Raw genomic sequence first — 12,605 nt, forward strand, 5'->3', positions numbered from 1 at the left:
ATCAATTTTTGACACAGTGTTTTGACACAAGTTCATGTCCGTGAACTTACATTGAACGATAAGCTTGTGGCTTATAAGAATAAAAAAAGAGAAGTAAATCTCACAGTGATTTTTCCAATCCTTTTTCACACCAGGACGTAGACTATGCACATGCCAGAGATGGTCTTTAAACACCCAAAGAGCATTCAGCTTCCAATGGAAAGACTTGTAGTATGGAGCAATGGAGGCAGTAATGTGAAACCTACAATACTCTGGATAACATTTTGTTCTTCTCTTTAATAAGTGAGGAGGAAACAAAATTCCTTAACAAAGCTCATGAGAGCCTCAGCTTGAACCATAAGCAAGACACCTTGTCTCCAGTTTTCAGCATGGATTTATGAGGTAAGGTTATTAAAGCCATGGATAGACAGGTATGTGGATAGATGAATGGATACACCATATGAACATATAGAGTAAGGAAATCCTATGGATGCCATATAAATTAGGTCCTTCAATTAGTGTCTTTGAAGCCAGTTTTCTGCCCTTCAGACTGGAACAAGGGTTATTTAGTACATAATTTATTCCTTCAGTGAACTCGTTTCTTTGAACGCCCACAGTCTGATGGCTGACAGGCATTCCCAGGGCACAAGATCATCTTATCTGGCAGAATTCACCTCCTCTGAGAGCAAGATGCAGGCACTCTACACTCCCTGGGCATGGAGACAAATTGAGCTGCCTCCTAAATGGCCTATTTCTCTCTAATGATGGAATTTACACTAAATATGAATACTTCAGATGTGAAATGTTCCTTTCCTCTGGTTCATTCTTCCCTCCTTCCCTTTGCTTTTCCCCGTGTCAGTGTACTGCATGGGGTCTGTCCTGCACAGTCCTCAGGAGCACTGATCTATGGCAACACCTGTCACACTGATCACTGAAAGAGTAGCACTGTGGGGTGCTGCTTGCTTTGGCAGTAAATTAAGGCCAGAACACTAGAAATTCTAGTTCTTTCAGGGTGCTCTCCTATCTGAAAACAAATATTTACTCTTTGTTGTGCCCATGACAGCTGGACTCCATGTCACACAGCGGCTCCTGCACAGTGTGAACCTCAGTTTGAATGCAGAAATGAATATACAGCAAATCTAGGCCATGTCAGACAGAGATGTATATTGAAAGTGGCACTCAGACATACAACAGGCACTCTATGGCTGATACTGATGATATTGCGATAGGCTGCTCCCTCCAGCTCTGGCCATACAACCTGCAGTAGAATGGTAAATCTGCATTTCTGAACTGCAGGAAGTGTTTCTCACCCACCAAGCTGAGTAAGCTCCTTTAGCTTCCATCTCTGCTGCTCATCCTTGCCTTACTGGCACAACCTCCTCGCACAGCTCTATAGATGGGAACTGATTTTTCCTAGTTTTCAGAAAAATACATCCTCATCTATTGCCTGGGACACTGGTAAACTTTGAAGTACGGTGTTTTTCAGGAGGCAGGTGGAAAACAAGGTAAGGACAGATGGCAGAAATTAGCTGGAGAGCAAGGTAAAGATATCACACCAACATCTTTCAAATTACTTGAAAGAATTCAATTTCCTTTTCAGAAGTGCCCTAAGAAGCACTGTTTTTCTCTTTAAAAAATAATAATAGTAATAATACTAACTTAAAGGAACACTGGTAGCTAGTGTCCTGGATCACCTTTAGCAGCAGATGTGTGAAGCCAAGTCTCCAAGAAGGGGTGAAAGCAGCTGAACTAGAGTGAAAGGTTGAGGTAAAGACCTCTGATCCCAGAGGCACTGCTCTGGGCTGGGTGAGGCATGTCTCTGCCACTCAGCTCCAAGCCTATAGCGCTGCATGGAGTTGTTGTGGCCAAAGTACAGGACCCAGCACTTGACCTTGTTGAACCTTATCCCATTCACCTCAGCCCAGCGATACAGCTTGTCTAGATCCCTCCGAAGGGCCTCTCTACCTTCAGGCAGATCAACACCACCTCCCAACTTGGTGTCATCTGCAAACTTACTGAGGATACACTCAATCCCTCCGTCTAGGTCATCAATAAAGATATTAAACAAAATGGGCCCCATACCAACCCCTTGTTGGTGGGGGACACCACTTGTAATGGGTTGCCAGCTGGACTTTGTTCCATTAACCACTACCCCCTGGGCACAACCCTCTAGCCAGTTCCTTACCCAAAGAAGAGCATACCTGTCCAGGCCACAGGCAGCCAGTTTCCCCAGAAGAGACCGTGTCAAAGGCTTTGCTGAAGTCTAGATAGCCTACAACAACAGTCTTTCCCTTGTCTACCACGCTGGTCACCCAGTTGTAGAAGGAGATGAGGTTGCTCAAGCATGACCTGCCTTTCATGAACCCGTGCTGGTTAGGCCTGATCCCCTGGACACCACACACATGCTGTGTGATCTCACTCAAGATGATTTGCTCCATAACTTTCCCTGGTACCAAGGTCAGGCTGACAGGCCTGTAGTTCCCTGGATCTTCCTTAAAGCCCTTCTTGTAGATGGGAGTCACATCAGCAAGCCTCCAGTCCTCTGAGACATCTCCAGATAACCAGGAGCACTGGTAGATGACAGAGAGCGGCTCGACAAACAGCCCTGCCAGCCCCCTCACACCCTAGGATGGAGCCCATCCAGTCCCGTGGACTTGTGACAGTCCAGATGGAGGAGGAGCTCTAAGGCAACCACCTACACCAGAGCCTGAAGCTATTCATGGGGGCTGATGCTTACTGATGGTGTTGCTCTTCCCGCACACCATTGGAACTCAACCTAAAGGTGGAGGTCCGGGCTGCCTCCTGCCTTGGGTGGTTCTCTGCTCAGAGGCAGGCTAACCGTCCCATGGCTGAGCCTTTCAGAACAGTACTCAGGTTTCTTTCCTGTCAGTAACTGAATCCGGCATTACTGATGAAGTTAACAGTAGTTACAGACATGGGGTGAGTTTTGTTGAGCCAGAGTGCCCCACTGCAGAAGATCTCTTGGCTATAATTCAGAGCCCCATCTGCTTTTCTTATGAACCAATGAAGATTAAAATCAGATCAGCAAATTTAACATGTGTTTTAATAACTTCTGTGTCCTGAGGTTTCTGAGGTATTTCTAAAGCCATTTTGCAGGAATAAAGTCTATTTATTTCTCTCTAAGACCCATATTGTCTAAATGAATATAAATCCATATGAAAAAATTACACCTACTACCAAAGCCTTTAAGTTCTTGTCAGCTTTAAATGCAAGAAAATGCCAAGATAACTTCTCTAAAAAAATTAAATACTTTTTTCCTCCTAAATAGAAAAATTATGAGTGAACAAGAAACCAGTTTAATTTGTACACCTTAGAGTAATTGATTCAGGAAACAATTTATCTCTGCCAGTTTTTCCTCCAAAAGGCTTGTAGAAGGAAATACTTTCTTTCCAGAAAGCACTCTAAAAACAAAAAGCAATATATATTTTCATAACATGTTTCAAACGATGTAAGCAGACATAGCAGTGATGTGGGTGGCCATAACAAATTAATTACACATGATAAGGAGAGTGCTTTTGAAGCAAGATGATAGCAAAGACACCAGCTGTGCCTACACACTTTTTAAATGTCTGAAGGTTTTTACTTTATATTTGGCCTCCCAAAATAAAGCTCTATGATGGGTACCTGAGTCTATATCTTCATCAGTGTCAGCTGAAACATGTGACTGGGCAGCTCAGACAGCCTTTCACTGTACTGCCTCTGCTTATGTGTGGTTTACACCTTATTTGAGACATTGGATAGTATTATACAAGGTCCTCTGTCACTGTTGTGACTTTTATTTTTCTGGTTATTCTGTTTCTTGACAAAAATCTTGTAGGATCAGTACATGGGAGAAGCAAAGCAAAGGATCCTGTTGTCTTTTTGCCTCACTTAGGGGAGCTCAGGGAGAGTCAGAACTGCTCTGTGAAGGAATTATCAATAATTGTACAATCCTATATCTATCTCAGATGGAAACATCATTGTTGGCACCTGAGCCACTGCCACAAAGGTCATTCAAAACTGGTTTTGGATTATCCCATCAGTGTCACCAGAAAAAGAGGAAGGACACTACTACGGTGATGCCAACAGAAATAATTTTGGAAAATCCAACAACACTTGTGGGCCTAAAAGACAAAAACCTTAGGTAGCATTGCTTTTCAACCTATTTTTCACAGTGCTGCACTGCCATCTGTGTTTGATTTATGCCCGACAGAACATATTATTCATCTGATAAATGTATTCGGTTGTGCTCATGGAAGTCAGCTCACATGGCACATGTTGTTCCCTGCAGGGCAGCACACCACAGGCCGGACAGACCAGCTCACTCTGCCTGGCCAGGCCCTGCAGTAGGAGAAGGGCCTAATCCAGAGCTGAAGAGCCACGTCACCGGCTGACACTGAAATGTTTTACAACTCTCAGAAGTTATCACAGTCTCAGAAGCTGCCTTGCTCTGTAAAATGCCTATTCCTGTCCCACTGTCTTCTGAAGAGACTGTGCTGATACACTTGGCAGGTTACAATATAACTCCTTTGACATACAGCCATAAACACTGTGCCCACATCCTCATTTTAAAGATCAAGTACATTGGGTCCTTAATTACAAATATATGGACAAGATGTAGTATTTGCAATGAGTATTACAGTAAAGAATATAAAATGTAAAATGCCTCCCTTAGGAAAGGAGGGCGTACAAAGGATAATGTGTTACTTCTCAGGACTCAGACATGGAAGGAGCATACAGCAAACAGCTCCAAAACCGGCAGGCTGTTCTCTTGTCTTCAATACAGCAATATCTTAAATTAAAATGACTGCTGAAACGGCAGATAGACGATCAGCGATGCTGATGGCACTGCCAGAGAATAGAAGTATCCAGTAAAAAAATATTTAGGTCTAGCTTGCAACAGATACAGACTGCCTTCCATATTTTGGGGCTTTTATTTCCATTTCACTCACTACAGATCAGTCCAGGAGCTGTCATAAGTGGAGAAACATTTGCTAACAGCTGTGGCTGCCAAAAACTGAACAAACTCCTGGAAGTCTTACAAAAGCCATCACCTCAGACAGAGGGAGTAATTACTGACAGCCCTGAGACAAAGGCCTGGATGTGGTTGGTAACAGGTCTACAAGAGTGTGTGGAACATTATAGAAGGTTTGTCTGCTACTCCCCATCCTTTCCTTTAGACGAATAAGGAATTCCTCATGTGTATAAAGCCATAATCTTCTACAAATGCCCTTCAAAAACCACTGCAGTTATATAATTTCCTTTTCGAGCTATCTTTTTTTACTCCCTTTAAAAGTGAATATTTAGAAACCAAATTAGGAAGATAAATACAGCTTTTGCCTTGCAGGAAACACATTCTTTTCTGTTATAAATGGTGCAAGTTGGCAGGGCTTTTACCCAGCAAGGGCTGCCAGTTCTGTAAGAACTCGCTTTTCCCTTCAGTCCGTGTGGCTCTTTCCCAGTTATTATTACAGCATATGTTTTTAAAAATATTTTTAGCTCAAACAGGCAGGCAATGAATGAAAATTAACAAGTTCTATCTTGTGCTGTACCAGATGTCCCTCTTAATTCATGGAAGTGCCATTTTTTGCCTTTTCTGGGGTAAACATATGTCCGTGGCTTGGGCATTTATCAAATAATATTTTCAAGGGGAAGAAGTGAAGAAAAGAGCTAGTCCTGCAGGACACTGCTCTCACTGGGTTTGTATGTTAGTTTGGCATCTGGGTTGTGCTGGTTAGACAAGCCTGACCGTTTTCCCTCTTTCTAGGGCTGGTTTCTTAGCTCCTTGCAAGACAGTCCATTCCGAGAATGTAGTGTTGGTAGGAGATGCAGGTAGTTCAGGAAAAAGTTGGTGATGGACACCCTCCTCTTTCCAAAATGTCATTTATATAAACTGATTTGTGACCCAAGCACGCTGACTCAGGTTTTCTCATGTTGGAGCCTGGACATGGTGCATTCACAATCCCTCACCTGTAGCCTAGCTCCTAAAAATCTCTGCTGGGCTTCCCAGAAGGATGTAATCCAGAGTTTTGGTGGTGCCTTGCTGGCATTTTCCTAATGCTTGAACCACAGCGTCATTCTTGAACCTCTGCATTTCAATAAAAGCATAAAGCAAAGACTTTAGTAATCTGATGTGAACAGTCAGGAACAATCCCTGTGATCAGATCTTGCTGGGTTAATAGATCATGAATAAGACTGTTCATCCGGTGTTCAAGTAGGGTAGGAAGAATTCCTGGAAGAGGTTGATGATCTATACAAGCCCCATTTTTCACCTGATATCACAGTTTCCTGAAGATATAATGTCTTTGATATGACTTTGATATGTCTTTGATACATCTTATAAGTTCTCATCCTTAAAAAAGGTTTATGTGAGATCATGTCACCTAAGCAACTCTTCTTACAGACCATGGATGAAGGCTGCACAGTTTATTCTTGGCCTCTCCTGGAGACTGGGGCACGCTGAGAGCATTTTGTCTTTATGCCTATCATTGTGCAGTCCAGAAGAAGAGTCTTGGGTAACAGTGGACCTGAGACTGTGCCTCAGCTTCCCATCCAAAACCAGCATACCTTATATGAACTGCTCACATCAGCTGCACATGCAGAACTCAAGCTGGGGATGTAATCAGAGATGGATTTCTCACAAGACATTCCTTATTTCCGGTGCCGTGGTTAAAGTAATGAGCAGTTGTTCCTGTGGTATTTTAGCCGTTACACATTTGGTCCTGCCCAGAAAAGAGAATTGCAGAGAAGAGCACATTTCAAATAATAAATTTAAACTGTTTGAAACTTGAGAAAAAGGTGAATTAAAATAGAGCCAAGGATTCAGGTTAGATCTTGTTAATCCAAACCAGGATATCCATCCCTGACAAAAATGTTGGCCATTTTTTTGGTGCCGTGTCTGTTTTCTCCCTGCCCCAGAGACTTCTTGGAAGTCTCTGTGCTCTGGCACTGCAATTAGAGACGTATAATTGATGCACTGCAGACTGGAAAAATCTTATCACACTGTATTATTTATTCCACCACCGGGGACCTATCACCACTGTGAAATCTATTTATTCAAGTTTGAAAGAGACTTGAATAAACCACCTGGTGATCCTGTCTGGGACTGTTGACAGTCTGATCCAGTTTGTCACAGATCCTTGGAAATGGCATTGACAGAGTGAAGGGATCTGTTTCACCAGTGCATACTTTGGAGCGAGGCTTTGCGCTGACAAGAGCTGTGCTGTGTAGTGGAGGATCACCCAGACTGTGGCTCTGCTCAGAGCCAGCAGCTCATGCCCATTCTTCTGCCTGTTGCTGTTCACAATTCCTTACCACACTCATCTCAAAGCCAGCCTGAACCTACAAATTCTGTTCTGCCCCATGGTTTGTGTGAACATGTCAGCCACTGCCCCATCTCTGCAACACCAGGCTGCATCCAAAAATTGCTGAGGGAGAGCACATGAAGCCATTTGGGTACATGTAGCACCAAGCCAACCATGCTTTAGGATGCCTCATCTGTAACTTAAACCCAACCTTCCCTTGCTAATCACCCAGCAGACACTCAGAGGGGCTTTTGCTAGCATTGAGCAGAGCACTAGTGACAATCCTTGAAGCAGGAGACCTAGTCATACCAACAGCATCACGGTGAGTGTTTTTTCCCAGCAGGCATTTTTGGTGTGCTGAGGGCATGTGGGCCACCCTTTGTAAGAGCCCAGAATACATCCAGTCCCAGGAAAGCTACAGCTTTATGTCTCCCATGGTCTGCACTTTTTAGGACATCCATCTGTGATGTTGGTGGCTTCCCTAACCTCTTAGGTTATAAGGACAAAAATGCATGGAGGCTGGAAGGAGACTTTTAAGGCTGCAAGAAGTCCAGTGATGTGCCAGGAGAGGCACTTCAGGGCTGCTGCAGCATGTCACCCTCAGGAGGCCTCCCCAGACTGCCCAAAGGGGTGTTAGACATCAGCAGAGAGTTAGGACTCAACTGTGGAAACCACTACAAGCTCTCAGATCACACTGAAAAGAAAATGCCAGTGTCAAACAAGGCAAAAGGAATTTCTGATGGAAGTTAAACCTAGGAGAGATCCACAACTCTCTCAAACCCACCCACTTCAGATGAGGGTAGAAACTACGTAACACAGCTGGATCTGCCCCACTTTCTTCCTCCAGCAGCTAGTGATAGGGAACCAGCATAACAGTACAAACTGTGCACAGCTTGTATGTGCCCAGACCAGACGGTTCACTGCTACCATCCACACAGTTCAGTGGAACCAGCTTGCAGGAAAAGAATATGTTTAACCATAGAGAAAGTTTTCCTCATAGACTGTGAGCGTGAGCCCTTTCTGGATGCATAAGCCTGGAAACCCCATGAATCTGCTTTTGCCTGGATAGCTCATTTCTGTGGGATTTGCCTAAATTCCAGCTGCTGACCAAAAGTCCTGCAGAAGTACAGAGCAGATCACATAAGCCTTCCATGAAAATACCTCACTTGCTTCTGTGGGTTTGCAGTGGTCAGCACAAGAGGTGAGAAAAGGCTTCAAAGACATAATATGAAAAGCAACTGCACAGCTCATTGGCTCTTCAACTTCCATCCATGCTCCCAGGGGATGACACTCACAAATCCCATCTGAAAGGGAAGTCTGTATTCTCCCTGCAGCCATGCTGAGCTCTGAGAGCTCTGCCCAGACCTTGAACATGGCTGATAGAGAAGTAAGCCAATGAATGGCACAGTGCCAGGCATTGTGCTTTGGTACTGGAGAGAGAAGCGTTCACTTCTGTGTGTCTGCAGGAGCAGCAGCAGTGCCAGCCAGATGGAGAGAGCTGGTGGCCCCACAGAGCAGGGCAAGGAGCACACTAGGAATGAAGGAAATGGAAAGTTGTGATGGAGCCAGGAGTTTTGTGACAGTCATGTATCGTGGTGGCATGGAGCTGAGTGACCTTCATCCTGCCATCAGTGGAATGGCTCTGCCAATATGGGCTCAGTGGAGATGACTTGTGAAAAACCAGGTGCAGATTATCTCTGTCTAGTATAAAGGAGTTAGCACTGTTACTGAATGATTTCTAAATAAAGGAACGGTTAATGCTTAATCGCAGATACAACCCTGTCTCAGTCAGAGCAGGCTTTAGGAAAAAAAAAATGGTTTCACTTTGTTGCCCCTTGAAGTGGTGTCTTGCAGCTTTACATAATAATCTCACTAATAACCTACTTTCCCAGTGTCAATACAGGTAAGATAGTAGTAACGGTCACCTTCTGCATAGAGCAGTGTTTTTCCTTGTGGAGAAGGTGGCAGCAGCTTTTACCTATCAGTTCCTGAATTTCAGATGATGTCTAATTATCTGACATACACAGATCCATGTTCTTCCCTTCAACTTAAACTGCTGATGATCAGACAGAGGCAGATGCTGGTCTCAGAGAACCGTGTCAGCAGGGGAAAGGCAATTACGGTGACACTTGAGCTTATGTAGAAAAGCCTGGGAGGGTGAAGCTGGGTTCTTTATTCTTTTTTGGCATTCTTACAATGCACGCTGGCCCCACAGCTAAACACAGAACCCAACCTTGTAGTCTTTTTCTCATCTCCATATCAGTAGCATCTGTTCTCACTGTGAAGCACTCTTGGTGTTCTATTCCAATAAAAAACAAAAGCTATTTTGATATCCTATTATTTTAGATTCTCCTCACATATTTGGACAAGCATATTTCACTATTTGGAGACCAGAAATGGAGAATCAGTACCCCTATTTCTTTTTAATTCCAAATCCAAAATTTCGGCCTGCAGACAGTGACTTTGTGGGTCAGATTTTCTTTGCTGAAGGCACAGAGGAACACAATGCACAACAAAGCTTCTGCAGATGGGATTCTGATCAGAAGCTTGAACAAAGAAGAGCAGAGGCTAACCTTCATCATTAATTTGGACCAAAAAATATGTGTAGCATCAAACCACCAGAGCTGTGATGGACAGGAACCAGGTGGACTCTATTAGAAAGCAAAGAAGGGAATGTTTTCTAATAGCTGCCAAGAAACACGCTTGTTTCAGCTTTTGCATGAAATGATAGATGGGTTCTTTAAAGCCCAAATCTCTGCTTTTATTCCTCCTTGCTTTGGGACATGGGTGCAGTGGATATTCATTACTCATACTGGAAACATTTGCCACAGGAAGCTCCTGGAACGGAGTTTGGAAAGCCATGAAAGCCCTAACGGCAGCTGAAAATATCAGTGCTGTCCCAGCACTTGCTGAATCAAATTATTGAATGCCAAGATAAATTAATGTTTGTCTTTGAGTCATTCTCAGCTCTAAAGAGCTCAAGGTTTTCAAACTGCTTTCCTACCAAGAAAGTCTTATCTTCTTGAAAAAGAAACCTGATTCTGGTGGCAGCATCTTCAAAAGTCTGGAATGGCATTTAGAGAAACTTGTTTAACTTTCCAGTATTCATTTCCATTCTGCCTTGCCTAGTGAAATAACTGAAATATTTGCATTTTTTTCAAACAGGAGTCATAAAGCATAGGATAAGGAGCATATTCTGCAAGCCTATCTAGATAATTAATATTCACCAAAGCAGGGCTCAAGGGCTAATCTGCAAAGTGTATTTGATGATCCTGAATATCTGGCTTTAGAATCCAAGATTTCATTGAAATTGAATTAAAATTCCTGTGGTTAGAATTTCAAAATAAGTGAGGTAAATGCAGCAAAAGTATAAAGCCAGGAGACACATCCCTACCTTCCAAACCTGTGAACTAAAATAATCATGAGCTGAATGGAGGAGAAAATGAGGAAGAGCTTCATTTGATGGTCTTCATTCCTGGCAGCCCTGAGAACTGTCCTGTGCTGTCTCTGGTAGGTCTTTGCATGTCCATGGGGGCTAGCAATGACTTTTTGGGGACCAGCACAGCTCCACACTCCTCTCCATGGACTGCTAAACAGCAAGTAACAGAGGAGAGTGGCCAGGCATAGGTCAGTGCTGAGAGTGGCCAAGCACAGGTCACTGCTGACACCTCCCCAGAATTCGGTGAGGGAACTTCTGAGGTTCAGTAGGGGCAAGTTCTACACCTGGGGAGGAATGGCAGCAGCAATACAAGTTAGGGGTCAACCTGCTGGAGAGGAGCTCTGCAGATAACGACCTGAGGGTCCTGGTGGTAACAGGCTGCCCATGAGACAGCAGTGTGCCCTTGTGCTCAGGAAGGCCAATGGCATTCTGGGACACATTTGGAAGAGTGTGGCCAGCAGGTCCAGGGATGTGATCCTCCTCCTCTACTCTGCCCTGGTGAGGACACATCTGGAGTACTTGCACAGGTCTGGGCTCCACAGTTCGAGAAAAATGGGAAACTGCTGGAGAGGGTCCAGCAGAGTTCACAGAGATAATGAGGAGCCTGCAGCATCTCCTGTACAGGAAAGTGATGAGAGACCTGGGGCTGTTCAGCCTAGAGAAGAGAAGAGTCTGAGGGGGTGTTGTCACTCTTTATAAATATATCTAGCAAGCAGATATCAGGCAGATGGGCCCAGACTCTTGTTGGTAGTGCCCAGCAACAGCACAAGGGGCAATGGGCACAAACTGGAACACAGGAAGTTCCATACGAACATTAGGAAGACGTTCTTTACTGTGAGGGTGACAGAGCACTGGAACAGACTGCCCAGAGAGGTTGTGAAGTCTCCTTCTACGGAGAAATTCAGGACTCAACAGGATGCTTTGCTATGCAATGGTCCAAATGCTAAGCAGGGTGCTTCACCTTGAGCAACTTCATTATGAGCCAGTCCATTGCCCTGTGGGACTGATGCATTCAGTGATGGTATTGCAGCTGTATTCTGGGGAAGTGCTTCTCCAGGCCAGGATGCTACCTGCTCTCAGGAGGGCTGTGTGTGCACGTGTGCAGGCCTATATATGTGTGCATTTGCATAACTTCACTCTGCAGCTGTTGCAATTCTACTGGATACTAGTGGGTGGTTGAAAACATAATAAAGGATATTATTATATATATATAATTTGATACATTTAGTCTGAAATAAGCCCCCAGTAAATTTATATTTATTTGGCAGAGAAGATATAAAATTTGGTTTGGCAGTTGATTTAGCAAAACACTGGAAACTCAAGGGAAAAAATACTGCCTAGTTGAGTGGGTTGAACTAATGCTGAGAAATGGGTCTCTGTGAATCTGAATTCAACCCAGTTTTTCAGAGCTACTTATCCAGTCTACTTCCACCATTGGCCAATTGACAGAAATCCAATATTTTTCTTTTAGTGAATGAAAAGCATAGTCAGAAACAGCCACTGGGTCAGAATCATATGCGAAAGCTCCTTTTGTGCTTTTGTTTCCTAATTGCTCTTGGAAGGATTTTTCAGACTGGGCTGACGCAGTTGTGTGTGTGAATTTCCTGGCAAATGAGGAAGGTGACTGTGTCCAAAAGACATTTTAGAGTGTGAATTCACAGCTTTTCCATGTCTAATCAGGGAACGTAAACCATTAGCCACATGCTCTCCATTTCCATCACATTTTTTCACACTTAAACAGAAACACGCCAAAGAAAAGGTGCTACATTTTTTAATGCCCCCAAATAGGAACCATGGGAGTCCGTTAAATGCTGTGGCCATTTCCAGCATACAAATCAATTTTCCTTGTGGTGGTGAAGTGGTGAATAATGCCTGGTTTGTTT

The sequence above is a fragment of the Phasianus colchicus genome, chromosome Z (genome assembly GCF_987193195.1).
Source record: "Phasianus colchicus chromosome Z, bPhaCol1.hap1.1, whole genome shotgun sequence".
NCBI lineage: Eukaryota > Metazoa > Chordata > Aves > Galliformes > Phasianidae > Phasianus > Phasianus colchicus.